At 38.7% G+C, this 16,836-nt stretch overlaps 1 protein-coding gene and 1 pseudogene across 3 annotated transcripts in view; both read left to right on the top strand.

The window, feature by feature from the left end:
• PAK3 (p21 (RAC1) activated kinase 3) overlaps positions 1–16,836 on the top strand; it is a 297,238-nt gene that overhangs the window by 112,533 nt on the left and 167,869 nt on the right. The gene's annotated exons all lie outside the window — the stretch shown is intronic.
• Positions 4,125–4,243, top strand: LOC126069757 (uncharacterized; annotated as a pseudogene).

The raw sequence follows: 16,836 nt of genomic DNA, 5'->3' as shown, positions 1-16,836 counted from the left end.
AAGGAAATAGTTTGCTATCTTTGAACTTAGGCATTATTAGCTCTTCGTCCCAAGGATCCTCAGCAGATGCTACAGGTATAATCAGGCACAGGTATCTGGAAAGAGGCCAACAAGGGCAGGTAATGGGAAAAATGCCCAAATGTATATTAAATTACCTTGGATGTCAATTTAAAAGCGCTAAGGTGCTTTTGACACTAGTAAAAAGCAAAATCACACTGCTAACACTTTCCAGTATTATGCTATGTTTTTATTTTCAGCCATTCTATTTTCTGACATTTTGAACACGGTATTGCTATTGATATTTGAGAAGAATTGTCGATAATTTAGCATACCATTATGGGTTTCTTTTTCATTCATATTAGAGATTTCAGTAAGCCTGCTTTCCTCCTAAGTGTGATGTGATTGCACTCAGTGTCTGATGTTTGTTTTCCAAGGATAATGGGAAACAAAGATAATTAGAAAGTTGCAAAAGGAAGGTAATTGGAAAGTTGGATTCACTAAGCAGAAGTTGGATCTATGCCGTTAAAGTAAGGGATATCTGTCTAGCCAATAGTCATGCCTAGCCACACACCTGCAGCTATAGAGGCTCTATTGTAATGAGGAATACTTAATGTCCTCTGGCAAGTGATGGTCTCGGGCTTCTAGGCTCCTGCCTCCACTACTGATTTCATGTCATCCCACCTGCTCTTTCCATGGGCCAGGACTGGGCTAGGCTGTAGGGCAGTTGGTGGCTCTCACTCGCGTGGACCCAGTGGGCAGACACTTTCCAACACTGGTCTTACCCTCTACTCAACTGCTTTGGAGCTTTTGTTTCTGCCATTGCCATGCCACTAAGCCCAGGTAACCTAGGCTTCTCACTTACTAATCTATGTTTCACTCGGTAACCTCATCTCTTTTTGTTAACAAGGGCCACCCTGGCTGACCTGCTCAAGTGGAGGCTGGAGAAGAGTCGACTGATGGTAGGCAGAGAGAGCTGTTTGGGAGCAGAGGCAGGGAAAAGCAAGAAGGGAAGAGCCATTTACTGAGTACCTACTGTTTGCTGGGCACTGTGCTGGATGCTTTATATGCGTTAACTGTGTTCATTTGCTGTCAGGAAAAGGAAGCATAGAAATGGCGCGACACTGAAGGGTGGGAGACAGACTTGTTTTCCCTGCGATAGATGAGCGGGTACTATGTAGGGGAAGGAATACTCCGTGAGGTGTAAGGAGCCCAGGGTCAAATAAGCATATGACTTTAAATAGGTCACTTGGCCTCCGTTTATTCCTCTGTAGAATGTACACATGATCTTTGCTCAGCCTACCTCATATAGTTGTGAGGATACAAGGGAGTAATAACAGGTTACAGTATTTGGAAGACTATAAAATATTGTATAATATTGTACAAGGCAATATAGAGTAACGAGTAAGAGCCAGACTACAGATGGCGTGGAGAATTCTAAATGTTAACACAGTCACTTGCTACCTGTGTGACCTTGGGCATGTTACTTGACCTCGATATATATACAGTAGTTTCCACATCTGTAAAATGAAGATAGAGATATTACCTGTACGTAGGGCTTTATACTGAAAATTAGATAACATGAAAAGCATTCGGAATAGTACTGGTGCATAGTAAGTACTATGTATCATTTACTATTACAAATACTAGATACCATGAGTATTTGATTCCCTTTCCTGTCCCATACACACCCTTTCAGTGTTTATAACCCTTACCGCAACAAAACTTGGCTAATGGTGCAATTCCATGTGTTTTGTATGTAGCTCTGTGCATACTAGGGCATAACACTTAACCCTGCTCTAGAACACATCTACGCGGCAGCGCCCACCCATATAAGAAGATGGAAACTCGGTACTCCCAACAGAAGAGAGGCAGGCTTCTTTTAAACATAACAGCCTGAGACGCATGGCATAAGGGATTTGATTTACATACATTGAGGATGCTTTTTAACTTTTTAGACACATGTTTACTGTATTAAATGATGTATACCTGTATATAGGGGAAGAAGTGGATTCCTTCAGTCACTCTACAACATATATTGAGCACCTACTTTGTGTAATGTGTGAGATACAAAGATGACTGAAGCAAAGTCCCTGACCTCAGAGTTGATCATTTAGTGGGAGAGCTAAGACACGTACTTAAAATCAGCATGTTATTAAGATAGTGTTAATTCTGAGGCTAAATGAGAATATACATATATCATGTACTGAGAAGACTATATAATGGCTAATGATTGTAGTTTTTATACAAGCTTCAAGAGTTAAAAATGCCATAGGAGACAGAGAAAGGAGGGGTCATTTCTTGCTTGGGGGTGTGAGGGAAGACACTGAAGCATGAGTAGGCTTTCAACAGGCCGAATTGAGGGTAAAGGACAAAGTCCTTGAAATAAAACATACATGGAGTGTGAAGGGACCAGTGAGTGGCTTGCGTTGGATTGCATAGGATACACAGACTTTACTGAGGGATCACAAGACTGGGAAATTTGGTTGCGACTGGACTTAAATGCCAGGATAGAAAGTTGGGCTTATTTAGTAGGCAGTGGAGAGCCATTGGGAATTAAAAAAAAAAATTATTCACAATAACTTTACTAGGCTGATTCACATGGGATGACATATTTTCAAAGACTGAAAAACCAAAACTATAAAATGACATATACCTAATTACAGTTGCCGGAAAATCATACAAGCATGGCAAAATATATGATTATTACCTTAGGACTGACAGTGTACTTTATACTACACTTATAGGCAAACATGACAGGACTTGGATCTTAATAACAAAATTCTTTTTAAAAAACTTTTTGATTGCATTTTAAGTGAAAGTTTACAAGCACAAATTAGTTTCTCGTTCAAAAATTTATACACGAATTGTTTTGTGATGTCGGATGCAACCCCTGCAATGTGTCAACACTCTCCCCCTTTCCCTTTCCATCCCAGGTTCTTCGTGTCCATTCATCCAGTTTCCTGTCCCTTCCTGCCTTCTCCTCTTTGCTTTTGGACAGGTGTTATCCATTTGGTCTCTTACACTTGATTGAACTAACAAGCACGTTCCTCATGGGTGTTATGATTTGTTTCATAGGCCTGTCTATGACTAAAAGGTAGATTTCGGGCGTGGCTTCATTTCTGAGTTAGCAGGGTGTCTGGGGGCCATAGTCTCAGGGGTTCCTCCAGTCTCTGTCAGACCAGTAGACTTAGTCTGTTTTTTGTGAATATGAATTTTGTTCTACATTTTTCTCCCGCTCTGTTTGGAACCCTCTATTGTGATCCCTGTCAGAGTGGTCAGTGGTGGTTTCCAGGCTCCATCTAGTTCTTCTGGGCTACAGCTGGGGCAGGCTGTGGTTCATATGGTCCATTAGTCCTTTGGACTGATATTTTCCTTGTGTCTTTGGTTTCCTTCAAATCTCCATTGCTTTGAACGTGATGGGACTAATAGATGTATTTTAGATGGCACTCGCAAGCTCTGAAGACCCGTTCAAGTTGTTTCATGTGTCTGGGAAGCTTATATAGCTTTGGCTTATATTGTGTGTTATCTTTCCCTTCAACAAAGTTAACACTTGTCTACTATCTAGTTAGTGATTTTCACTCACCATACCTCCCCTTCCTCCTAACCATCAAAGATTCTTTTTCTGTGTGTAAACCTTTTCTTAGTTTTTTATAACAGTAAAAAAAAAAACAAAACCCAGTGCCATCGAGTCAATTCCGACTCATAGCGACCCTATAGGACAGACTAGAACTGCCCCATAGAGTTTCTAAGGAGCGCCTGGCAGATTCGAACTGCCCACCCTTTAGTTAGCAGCCGTAGCACTTAACCACTACACCACTAGGGTTTACCGTTATAACAGTGGTCTCATATGGTATTTGTCCTTTGGTGATTGACTTATTTCATTCACCGTAATGCCCTCCAGATTTATCCATGTTGTGAGATATTTCACGAATGCATTGTTGTCCTTTATCATTGCATAGTATTCCATTGTGTTTATGTACCATAATTTGTTTATCCATTCATCTGTTGATGGGCACTTAAGTTGTTTCCATCATTTTGCTATTGTGAATAATGCTGTAATGAACATGGGTGTGCATATGTCTATTCATGTGATGGCTCTTATTTCTCTAGAATATATTCCTAGGGTCTACGTCCATACCACCCTGAATGTGCCCAATCTCATCTGATTTTGGAAGCTAAGCAGGGTCAGGCCTGGTTAGTACTTGGATGGGAGACCTCCTGGGAATACTGGGTGCAATAGACTTTAGAGCCCTGGTGGCGCAGTGGTTAAGAGCTTGGCTTCTAACGAAAAGGTTGGCAGTTGGAATCCAACCAGCCACTCCTTGGAAACCCTGTGGGGAAGTTCTATTCTGACCAGTAGGGTTGCTCTGAGTTGAAATCAACTTGACAACAATGGGTGCTTTTTTTTTTTTTTTTTAGTTTTTATTCCTAGGAGTGGAATTGCTGGATCTGTTTCTACCTTTTTAAAGAGGCACCGTATCGTTTTCCAAAGTGGTTTTACCATTTTACATCCCCACCAGGAGTGCATAAGAGTTCAAGTCTCCCCACAGCCTCTCCAACATTTGTTATTTTCTGTGTTTTTGATTAGTACCAGTAATGTCAGGGTGAGATGGTATCTCATTGTAGTTTGGATTTGCATTTGTCTAATGGCTAATGATCACGAGCATTTCTTCATGTACCTGTTAGCTGTTTGAATGTCTTCTTTGGAGAAACGTCTGTTCATATCTTTGCCCATTTTCTAATTGGATTATTTGTCTTTTTATTATTGGGTATTGAAGTATTCTACAGATTTTGGAGATTAGACCCTTGTTGGACATGTAGCCCCAATTTTTTTTTTTTCCCAGTCGCAAAGTTCTCTTTTTACTCTTTTGGTGAAGTCTTTTGATGAGCATAAGTGTTTAATTTTTAGAAGCTCCCAGTTATCTAGTTTATCTTCTGGTGTTTATGCAATGTTAGTTATGGTCTATATTGTATTTATGGCATGTATTATGGCCCCTAGCATTTTCACTATTTTTTCTTCCATGATCTTTATCATTTTAGGTTTTATATTTAGGTCTTTGATCCATTTTAAGTTAGTTTTTCTTTATGGTGTGAGGTATAGGTCCTGTTTCTTTCTTTCTTTTTTTTTTTAACAGATGGACATCCAGCTTTCCCAGCACCATTTGTTGCAAAGACTACCTTTTCCCCATTTAATGGACTTTCGTCATTTGTTAAAGATCAGCTGACCATAAGTGGATGGACTTACATCTGGGTTCTTAGTTCTGTTTCATTGTTCCATGTGTCTGTTGTTGTACCAGTAACAGGCTGTTTTAACTACCCTGGCTGTATAGTAGGTTCTAAGATCAGGTAGTGTGAGTCCTCCTACTTTGTTCTTTTTCTTTGATAATACTTTGCTTACTCATGGCCCTTTCTTTCCACATAAAGTCGGTGGTTAGTTTTTCCATCTCATTAAAGAATGCTGGTGATATTTGGACCAGGATTGCATTTTATCTGTAGGTTGCTTTGGGTAGAAATGACTTTTTCACAATGTTGAATCTTTGTATGCATGAGCATGGTATGTTTTTCCATTTATGTAGTTCTATTTTGGTTTCTTGCAATAATGTTTTGTAGTTTTCTTTGTGTAGATCTTTTACGTCCCTGGTTAGATTTATTCCTAAGTATTTTATTTTTTTAGGGACTATTATACATGGTATTGTTTTCCTGATTTCCTTTTCGAAGTGGGCTTTGTTAATGTATAGGAATCCAACTGATTTTTGTATGTTGATCTTGTTTTATCCTACTACTCTGCGGAATCTTTCTATTAGTTTCAGTAGTTTTCTTGTGGAATCTTTGGGGTTCTGTATATGTAGAATCATATCATCTGCAAAAAGTAATAGTTTGGAGGCGGAGCCAAGATGGCGGACTAGGCAGACGCTACCTCGGATCCCTCTTACAACAAAGACACGGAAAAACAAGTGAATCGATCACATACATAACAATCTACGAACCCTGAACAACAAACACAGATTTAGAGACGGAGAACGAACTAATACGGGGAAGCAGCGATTGTTTCCAGAGCCTGGAGCCAGCATACCAGTCAGGTACGGCACAAGCACAGAGACCTGCTCCACCCCCCTGAACTAACCCCGGGAGGGGGACTAGCCGGTTCCACGGGCGGCGTGGGACGCAGCCGTTAGGAGAAGTCCCCGGGAGGCAGTGACTGATCTTGGAGCAGAAAGAGTAGCATCCGAGCCGGGGAACCGTCCCACAGGGATTTGGACTGCACGCAGGCGGCTTCATTAACATCTGAATAGCCTGAGCCAGAGGGAGAACTCTGATAGGGATCTGACTGCAGTTTTTTTTTAGCGGATTTTCTGGAAAAACTAGTTTCCCAGTGATGGCTCGGAGACAACAATCCATATCAAACCACTTAAAGAAGCAGACCGTGACAGCTTCTCCAACTCCCCAAACAAAAGAATCAAAATCTTTCCCAAATGAAGATACAATTTTGGAATTATCAGATACAGAATATAAAAAACTAATTTACAGAATGCTTAATGATATCACAAATGAAATTAGGATATCTGCAGAAAAAGCCAAGGAACACACTGATAAAACTGTTGAAGAACTCAAAAAGATTATTCAAGAACATAGTGGAAAAATTAATAAGTTGCAAGAATCCATAGAGAGACAACATGTAGAAATCCAAAAGATTAACAATAAAATAACAGAATTAGACAACACACTAGGAAGTCAGAGGAGCAGACTCGAGCAATTAGAATGCAGACTGGGACATCTGGAGGACCAGGGAATCAACACCAACATAGCTGAAAAAAAATCAGATAAAAGAATTAAAAAAAATGAAGAAACCCTAAGAATTATGTGGGACTCTATCAAGAAGGATAACCTGCGGGTGATTGGAGTCCCAGAACAGGGAGGGGGGACAGAAAACACAGAGAAGATAGTTGAAGAACTTCTGACAGAAAACTTCCCTGACATCATGAAAGACGAAAGGATATCTATCCAAGATGCTCATCGAACCCCATTTAAGATTGATCCAAAAAGAAAAACACCAAGACATATTATCATCAAACTCACCAAAACCAAAGATAAACAGAAAATTTTAAAAGCAGCCAGGGAGAAAAGAAAGGTTTCCTTCAAGGGAGAATCAATAAGAATATGTTCTGACTACTCAGCAGAAACCATGCAGGCAAGAAGGGAATGGGACGACATATACAGAACACTGAAGGAGAAGAACTGCCAACCAAGGATCATATATCCAGCAAAACTCTCTCTGAAATATGAAGGCGAAATTAAGATATTTACAGACAAACACAAGTTTAGAGAATTTGCAAAAACCAAACCAAAGCTACAAGAAATACTAAAGGATATTGTTTGGTCAGAGAACCAATAATATCAGATACCAGCACAACACAAGGTCACAAAACAGAACGTCCTGATATCAACTCAAATAGGGAAATCACAAAAACAAACAAATTAAGATTAATTAAAAAAAAAATACACATAACAGGGAATCATGGAAGTCAATAGGTAAAAGATCACAATAATCAAAAAGAGGGACTAAATACAGGAGGCATTGAACTGCCATATGGAGAGTGATACAAGGCGATATAGAACAATACAAGTTAGGTTTTTACTTAGAAAAATAGGGGTATATAATGAGGTAACCACAAAAAGGTATAACAACTCTATAACTCAAGACAAAAACCAAGAAAAACGTAACGACTCAACTAACATAAAGTCAAACACTATGAAAGTGAGGATCTCACAATTTACTAAGAAAAACGCCTCAGCACAAAAAAGTATGTGGAAAAATGAAATTGTCAACAACACACATAAAAAGGCATCAAAATGACAGCACTAAAAACTTATTTATCTATAATTACCCTGAATGTAAATGGACTAAATGCACCAATAAAGAGACAGAGAGTCACAGACTGGATAAAGAAACACGATCCATCTATATGCTGCCTACAAGAGACACACCTTAGACTTAGAGACACAAACAAACTAAAACTCAAAGGATGGAAAAAAGTATATCAAGCAAACAATAAGCAAAAAAGAAGAGGAGTAGCAATATTAATTTCTGACAAAATAGACTTTAGACTTAAATCCACCACAAAGGATAAAGAAGGACACTATATAATGATAAAAGGGACAATTGATCAGGAAGACATAACCATATTAAATATTTACGCACCCAATGACAGGGCTGCAAGATATATAAATCAAATTTTAACAGAACTGAAAAGCGAGATAGATACCTCCACAATTATAGTAGGAGACTTCAACACACCCCTTTCGGAGAAGGACAGGACATCCAGTAAGAAGCTCAACAGAGACACGGAAGATCTAATTACAACAATCAACCAACTTGACCTCATTGACTTATACAGAACTCTCCACCCAACTGCTGCAAAATATACTTTTTTTTCTAGCGCACATGGAACATTCTCTAGAATAGACCACATATTAGGTCATAAAACAAACCTTTGCAGAGTCCAAAACATCGAAATATTACAAAGCATCTTCTCAGACCACAAGGCAATAAAACTAGAGATCAATAACAGAAGAACGAGGGAAAAGAAATCAAATACTTGGAAAATGAACAATACCCTCCTGAAAAAAGACTGGGTTATAGAAGACATCAAGGAGGGAATAAGGAAATTCATAGAAAGCAACGAGAATGAAAATACTTCCTATCAAAACCTCTGGGACACAGCAAAAGCAGTGCTCAGAGGTCAATTTATATCAATAAATGCACACATACAAAAAGAAGAAAGAGCCAAAATCAGAGAACTGTCCCTACAACTTGAACAAATAGAAAGTGAGCAACAAAAGAATCCATCAGGCACCAGAAGAAAACAAATAATAAAAATTAGAGCTGAACTAAATGAATTAGAGAACAGAAAAACAATTGAAAGAATTAACAAAGCCAAAAGCTGGTTCTTTGAAAAAATTAACAAAATTGATAAACCATTGGCTAGACTGACTAAAGAAATACAGGAAAGGAAACAAATAACCCGAATAAGAAATGAGAAGGACCACATCACAACAGAACCAAATGAAATTAAAAGAATCATTTCAGATTATTATGAAAAATTGTACTCTAACAAATTTGAAAACCTAGAAGAAATGGATGAATTCCTTGAAAAACACTACCTACCTAAACTAACACATTCAGAAGCAGAACAACTAAATAGACCCATAACAAAAAAAGAGATTGAAACGGTAATCAAAAAACTCCCAACAAAAAAAAGTCCTGGCCCGGACGGCTTCACTGCAGAGTTCTACCAAATTTTCAGAGAAGAGTTAACACCACTACTACTAAAGGTATTCCAAAGCATAGAAAATGACGGAATACTACCCAACTCATTCTATGAAGCCACCATCTCCCTGATACCAAAACCAGGTAAAGACATTACAAAAAAAGAAAATTATAGACCTATATCCCTCATGAACATTGATGCAAAAATCCTCAACAAAATTCTAGCCAATAGAATCCAACAACACATCAAAAAAATAATTCACCCTGATCAAGTGGGATTTATACCAGGTATGCAAGGCTGGTTTAATATCAGAAAAACCATTAATGTAATCCATCACATAAATAAAACAAAAGACAAAAACCACATGATCTTATCAATTGATGCAGAAAAGGCATTTGACAAAGTCCAACACCCATTTATGATAAAAACTCTTACCAAAATAGGAATTGAAGGAAAATTCCTCAACATAATAAAGGGCATCTATGCAAAGCCAACAGCCAATATCACTCTAAATGGAGAGAACCTGAAAGCATTTCCCTTGAGAACGGGAACCAGACAAGGATGCCCTTTATCACCGCTCTTATTCAACATCGTGTTGGAAGTCTTAGCCAGGGCAATCAGGCTAGACAAAGAAATAAAAGGTATCCGGATTGGCAAGGAAGAAGTAAAGTTATCACTATTTGCAGATGACATGATTATATACACAGAAAACCCTAAGGAATCCTCCAGAAAACTACTGAAACTAATAGAAGAGTTTGGCAGAGTCTCAGGTTATAAAATAAACATACAAAAATCACTTGGATTCCTCTACATCAACAAAAAGAACACCGAAGAGGAAATAACCAAATCAATACCATTCACGGTAGCCCCCAAGAAGATAAGATACTTAGGAATAAATCTTACCAAGGATGTAAAAGACCTATACAAAGAAAACTACAAAGCTCTACTACAAGAAATTCAAAAGGACATACTTAAGTGGAAAAACATACCTTGCTCATGGATAGGAAGACTTAACATAGTAAAAATGTCTATTCTACCAAAAGCCATCTATACATTTAACGCACTTCCGATCCAAATTCCAATGTCATATTTTAAGGGGATAGAGAAACAAATCACCAATTTCATATGGAAGGGAAAGAAGCCCCGGATAAGCAAAGCACTACTGAAAAAGAAGAAGAAAGTGGGAGGCCTCACCTTACCTGACTTCAGAACCTATTATACAGCCACAGTAGTCAAAACAGCCTGGTATTGGTACAACAACAGGCACATAGACCAATGGAACAGAATTGAGAACCCAGACATAGATCCATCCACGTATGAGCAGCTGATATTTGACAAAGGACCAGTGTCAATTAACTGGGGAAAAGACAGCCTTTTTAACAAATGGTGCTGGCATAACTGGATATCCATTTGCAAAAAAATGAAACAGGACCCATACCTCACACCATGCACAAAAACTAACTCCAAGTGGATCAAAGACCTAAACATAAAGACTAAAACGATAAAGATCATGGAAGAAAAAATTGGGACAACCCTAGGAGCCCTAATACAAGGTATAAACAGAATACAAAACATTACCAAAAATGATGAAGAGAAACCCGATAACTGGGAGCTCCTAAAAATCAAACACCTATGCTCATCTAAAGACTTCACCAAAAGAGTAAAAAGACCACCTACAGATTGGGAAAGAATTTTCAGCTATGACATCTCCGACCAGCGCCTGATCTCTAAAATCTACATGATTCTGTCAAAACTCAACCACAAAAAGACAAACAACCCAATCAAGAAGTGGGCAAAGGATATGAACACACATTTCTCTAAAGAAGATATTCAGGCAGCCAACAGATACATGAGAAAATGCTCTCGATCATTAGCCATTAGAGAAATGCAAATTAAAACTACGATGAGATTCCATCTCACTCCAACTAGACTGGCATTAATCCAAAAAACACAAAATAATAAATGTTGGAGAGGCTGCGGAGAGATTGGAACTCTCATACACTGCTGGTGGGAATGTAAAATGGTACAACCACTTTGGAAATCTATCTGGCGTTATCTTAAACAGTTAGAAATAGAACTACCATACAACCCAGAAATCCCACTCCTCGGAATATACCCTAGAGATACAAGAGCCTTCATACAAACAGATATATGCACACCCATGTTTATTGCAGCTCTGTTTACAATAGCAAAAAGTTGGAAGCAACCAAGGTGTCCATCAACGGATGAATGGGTAAATAAATTGTGGTATATTCACACAATGGAATACTACGCATCGATAAAGAACAGTGACGAATCTCTGAAACATTTCATAACATGGAGGAACCTGGAAGGCATTATGCTGAGCGAAATGAGTCAGAGGCAAAAGGACAAATACTGTATAAGACCACTATTATAAGATCTTGAGAAATAGTAAACCTGAGAAGAACACATACTTTTGTGGTTACGAGGGGGGGAGGGAGGGAGGGTGGGAGAGGGTTTTTCTATTGATTAATCAGTAGATAAGAACTGCTTTAGGTGAAGGGAAAGACAACACTCAATACATGGAAGGTCAGCTCAATTGGACTGGACCAAAAGCAAAGAAGTTTCCGGGATAAAATGAATGCTTCAAAGCTCAGCGGAGCAAGCGCGGGGGTCTGGGGAACATGGTTTGCGGGGACTTCTAAGTCAATTGGCAAAATAATTCTATTATGAAATCATTCTGCATCCCACTTTGAAATGTGGCGTCTGGGGTCTTAAATGCTAACAAGCGGCCATCTAAGATGCAGCAATTGGTCTCAACCCACCTGGAGCAAAGGAAAATGAAGAACACCAAGCCCACATGACAACTAAGAGCCCAAGAGACAGAAAGGGCCACATGAACAAGAGACCTACATCATCCTGAGACCAGAAGAACTAGTTGGTGCCCGGCCACAATCGATGACTGCCCTGACAGGGAGCTCAGCAGAGGACCCCTGAGGGAGCAGGAGAGCAGTGGGATGCAGACCCCAAATTCTCATAAGAAGACCAAACTTAATGGTCTGACTGAGACTGGAGGAATCCCGGCGGCCATGCTCTCCAGACCTTCTGTTGACACAGGACAGGAACCATCCCTGAAGACAACTCATCAGACATGAAAGGGACAGGTCAGCGGGTGGGAGAGAGACGCTGACGAAGAGTGAGCTAATTATATCAGGTGTACACTTGAGATTGTGTTGGCAACTCTTGTCTGGAGGGGGGATGGGAGGATAGAGAGAGAGGGAAGCCGGCAAAATTGTCAAGAAAGGAGAGACTGAAAGGGCTGACTCAAGACGGGGAGAGTAAGTGGGAGTAGGGAGTGAGATGTATGTAAACTTATATGTGACAGACTGATTGGATTTGTAAACGTTCACTTGAAGCTTAATAAAAGTTATTATAAAAAAAAAAAAGTAATAGTTTTACTTCTTCCAAATTTCCTATTTGGATGCCATTTATTTCTTAGACTTCCAGCACAATGTTAAATATGAGTGATGATAAAGGGCATCCCTGTCTTGTTCCTGTTCCCAGGGGGAATGTTTGGAGCATCTCTCCATTGAGAATGATGCTGGCTGTTGGTTTTGTATAGATGCCCTTTATTATGTTGAGGAATTTCCCTTCTATTCCTATTTTGTTGAGAGTTTTTATCAGGAATGGGTGTTGGACTTTGTCAAATGCCTTTTCTGTGTCGATAAGATGATCATGTGATCCTTTCCTTTTATTTATGTGGTGGATTACATTGATTGATTTTCTAATGTTGAACCATCCTTGCATACCTGGTATGAGTCCTACTTGATTATCATGTATTATTTTTTTGATATGATGCTGCATTCTATTGGCTAGAATTATTGAGAATTTTTGCATGTATATTCATGAAAGATATTGGTCTGTAATTTTCTTTTTTTGTGGTGTCTTTACCTGGTTTTGGTATCAGGGTTATGCAGGCTTTATAGAATGAATTCGGGAATATTCCTTCCTTTTCTATGCTCTGAGATAGTTTGAGCTCTTCCCTGCGTGTTTGGTAGAATTCTTCAGTGAAGCTGTCCGGGCCAGGTATTTTGGGGGGGATTTTTTTTTTTATTATGTCCTCAGTCTCTTCCCTTGTTATGGGTCTGTTAGTTTGTGTTAGTTTAGGTAGGTAGTGTGTTTCTGGAAGTTTGTCAGTTTCCTCTAGGTTCTCAAATTTGTTGGAGTACAATTTTTCATAGCATTCTGTTATGATGCTTTTTATTTCAGTTCAATCTGTTGTAATGTCCATCTCATTTCTTATTTGGGTTATTTGCTTCCACTCCTGTTTTTCTTTTGTCAGTTTGGCCAGTGGTTTTTTGATTATTGCTCATTGTTTTTCGGCTCTCTTTCATTTACTTCTGCTTTTATCTTTATGATGGAGCCCTGATGGCTCAGTGGCTAAGAGTTGGCTGCTAACCAAAAGGTAAGCAGTTCAAATCCAGCAACTGCTCCTTGGAAACCCTATGGGGCAGTTATACTCTGTCCTATAGGGTCATTATGAATTGGAATCAACTCGATGGCAATGGGTTTGGTTTATCTTTATTATTTCCTTTCTTTTGGTGCCTGTGGGGTTCTTTTGCTCTTCTCTTGCTATTTGAGTTGTAGGGGTAATGTTTTGATTTTGGTGCATTCTTTTTAGATGCGTGCATGTTTATTGCTATAAACTGACCTCTGAGCACTGCCTTTGCTGTGTCCCAAAAGTTTTGGTAACATGTGTTTTCATTCTTATATAATTCTAGGAAATTTTTTATTCTCTCTTTGATTTCTTCTATTACCCAGTGGTTTCTAAGCAAGGTGTTATTCAGTTTCCGTGTGTTTGATTTTGTATCCTTGCTCTTCCTGTTATTGATTTCTACTTTTATGGCATTGTGATCAGAGAGAATGCTTTTTATTATCTCAGTGTTTTGGATTTTATTGAGGGTTGCTTTGTGGTCTAAAATGCAGTCTCTTTTGGTGAACGTTTCATGTGCGTCGGAAAAGAATGTATACTTTGCTGGTGTTGGGTAGAGTGTTCTATTTATGTCTATGAGGTCAGGTTGGTTGATTTTGGCCTTTAGATCTTCTGTATCTTTCTTGAGTGTCTTTCTAGATATTCTGTTCTTTACCGAGAGTGGTGTGTTGAAGTTTCCCATGATTAATTTTGGAACTTTTCAGTGCTGTTAGAGCTTGTTTTATGTATTTTGGAGCCCTGTCGTTGGATTTGTAAATATTTATTAAGGTTACGTCTTCTGGGTGGACTGTCCTTTAATCATTATATAATGTCCTTCCTTGTCTTTTATTGTAATTTTGCCTTAAAGTCTATTTTATCTGAGATTAGTTTTGCCCTCCTGTGCTATTTTGGTTACTGTTTGTTTGATGCATTTTTTCACATCCTTTGATTTTTAATGTATCTATCTGGTTTGTGTCTAAGTCATGTCTCTTGTAGGCAGCATATTGATGGGTCTTTTTTTTTTAATCCATCCTACCACTCTCTGTCGCTTTATGGGTGCTTTTAAGCCATTTACATTCAGTGTTATTATCAATAGGTATGAGTTTATTGCTGTCATTTTTTTTTTTTTTTTTGTGGTGCTGACTTTTTCTTTGTTCCTGTTACTTTCCTGTGCTGATTTCGTTTTGTTTGCGGATTTTCTTTTTTTCGTTATTATAGATTTTGTGTTTACTGAGTCTTTATATATATATTTTTTATTCTGATGAGTAGGTTTGTTAACTTTTTTGTGGTTACTTTGTAATTTGCCCTTATCTTCCTAAGTTTTAACCAGTGTTTTATTACTTGATATTGCCTTGATTTCCTTTCTGTTTCAAAGTTTTATATATACATTGTTTATTCTTTTTTATTATTTTGGCATCATCATCATTTACAGACTGATGTCTCTGTTTTAAGTCTTTTAATTTTGTTTTATTATTATGAGTTCTTAACCTAGGTTGGTATCTGCCTGATGCTCTTGTGTGTCCTACACTCTGGTAGTTTTTTGATGTTAGTTCTCTAACCAAAGGACTCCCTTTAGTGTTTCTTGTAAGTTCTGCTTGGTTTAATGAATTCTCTTAATTTCTCTTTAAGTGAAAATGTCCTAATTTTGCCATGGTGTCTTAGAGAGAGTTTTTAAGGATATATTGTTCTTGGTTGGCAGTTTTTTTTTTTCTTTCAAGGTTTTATATATGTTATCCCATTGCCTTCTTGTCTGCATAGTTTCTGCCAAGTAATCAGAGTTTAGTCTTATTGTTTCCATTTTGTAAGTGACTTTTCATTCTTCTCGAGCTGCTCTCAGGAGTCTTCTTTGTCTCTGGCTTTGGAAAGTGTGATTATGATATGTCTTTTTGACTTTCTTTTGGGGTCTATCCTATACGGGGTCCCTTGAGCTTCTTGGATGGTCGGGTTTTTGTCTTTCATGATATTTGGAAGTTTTCTGCCACAGATCTTTACAATCTTCTCTGTTTTCTGTTTTTTCCCTGTTCTGGAATTCTGATCATGCACAAAATTTTGCTCTTGATTGTGTGCCACATAATTCTGAAGTTTTCTTCACTCTTTTCTCTGACTTTTCCTCACACAAAGTGATGTCCATAGATTAGTCTTCAATAGTACTGATTCTGTCTTCCATTGCTTCAAATTTGCTCCTAAAGCCTTCTATTGTGTTGTCCATTTCTGAAATTTTGTTGTTTATCTTTCAGATTTCTAATTGCTGTTTTTGTATGATTTCTAATTTTTTATTTATTTTGATGTTTTGTTCCTGAATTCTTCTGTGCTTACGTTGATTTTGGCTATGTTTTTGTTAGTTTTTGTCTGTTTTCCATGACTTTGTTTATTTTTTCCTTGGCGTTGTCTGTGTTTTTCTTGATCTCTTTCCTAGTGCCTTGGAGAACCCTAAATATTAGTCTTTTGAATTCCGTATCAGATAGTTCCACTGTCTTTTCTTCTACCAGAATGTCATCTGAATCTTTATTTTGGACATTTGCTGAAACTACCTTGTCCTGATGTTTTATGATTTGATATTGTCATTTCTGAGATAGTAAGGTATTATTTTCTTTATTTATTGGTTGTATGTTTGTTTTCCTGCTTTTTTTGTTTTGTTTTGTTGTGTCAAGGCAGGTGGGTCAAGCATGCTCTGCTGCTTACTCATCTGTAGGCATGGTAGCTCTCACCACCTTGTCCAGGTAGGCAGAGCAGTGGTAGGCTGGGCGACTGTGCTTTGTTGTACACTGGTTTGGTGAGGTGGCTGAGAGTGGACTGGGCAGGTTCTGTCCACCTCCTGATGTTGGTCTGGTGGTGTGGGAGTGTTCACAACACCTTTCCAAATAAGCAAGGATGTCAGATAGGGAAGCGGTATGGGCTCACATTCCACCATTCAGCTGCTGGTTGTGTGGTGGGATGGAAGGGGTAGTTCAGGCTCGATGTTGTGGCATGCCTGAGCACCAGGGTGCTCTAGCTGCAGTAGCATGGTGGGTAGCAGTGGGAAGTAGGGGACTGGAGTAGGGGGCAATATGGGGAGGGGAGAAAGAAAGTAAAAAGAAGGTAGCTGGTGGGTGGGGGTAGGTCCATCCTGGGCACTGGTGGGAACAGGGGTAGGTG

The sequence above is a fragment of the Elephas maximus genome, chromosome X (assembly GCF_024166365.1).
Source record: "Elephas maximus indicus isolate mEleMax1 chromosome X, mEleMax1 primary haplotype, whole genome shotgun sequence".
In the NCBI taxonomy this organism is placed as follows: Eukaryota; Metazoa; Chordata; class Mammalia; order Proboscidea; family Elephantidae; genus Elephas; species Elephas maximus.
Note: the sequence above shows the minus strand (reverse complement) of the source record. Positions and strands in the feature narration are given on the sequence as shown.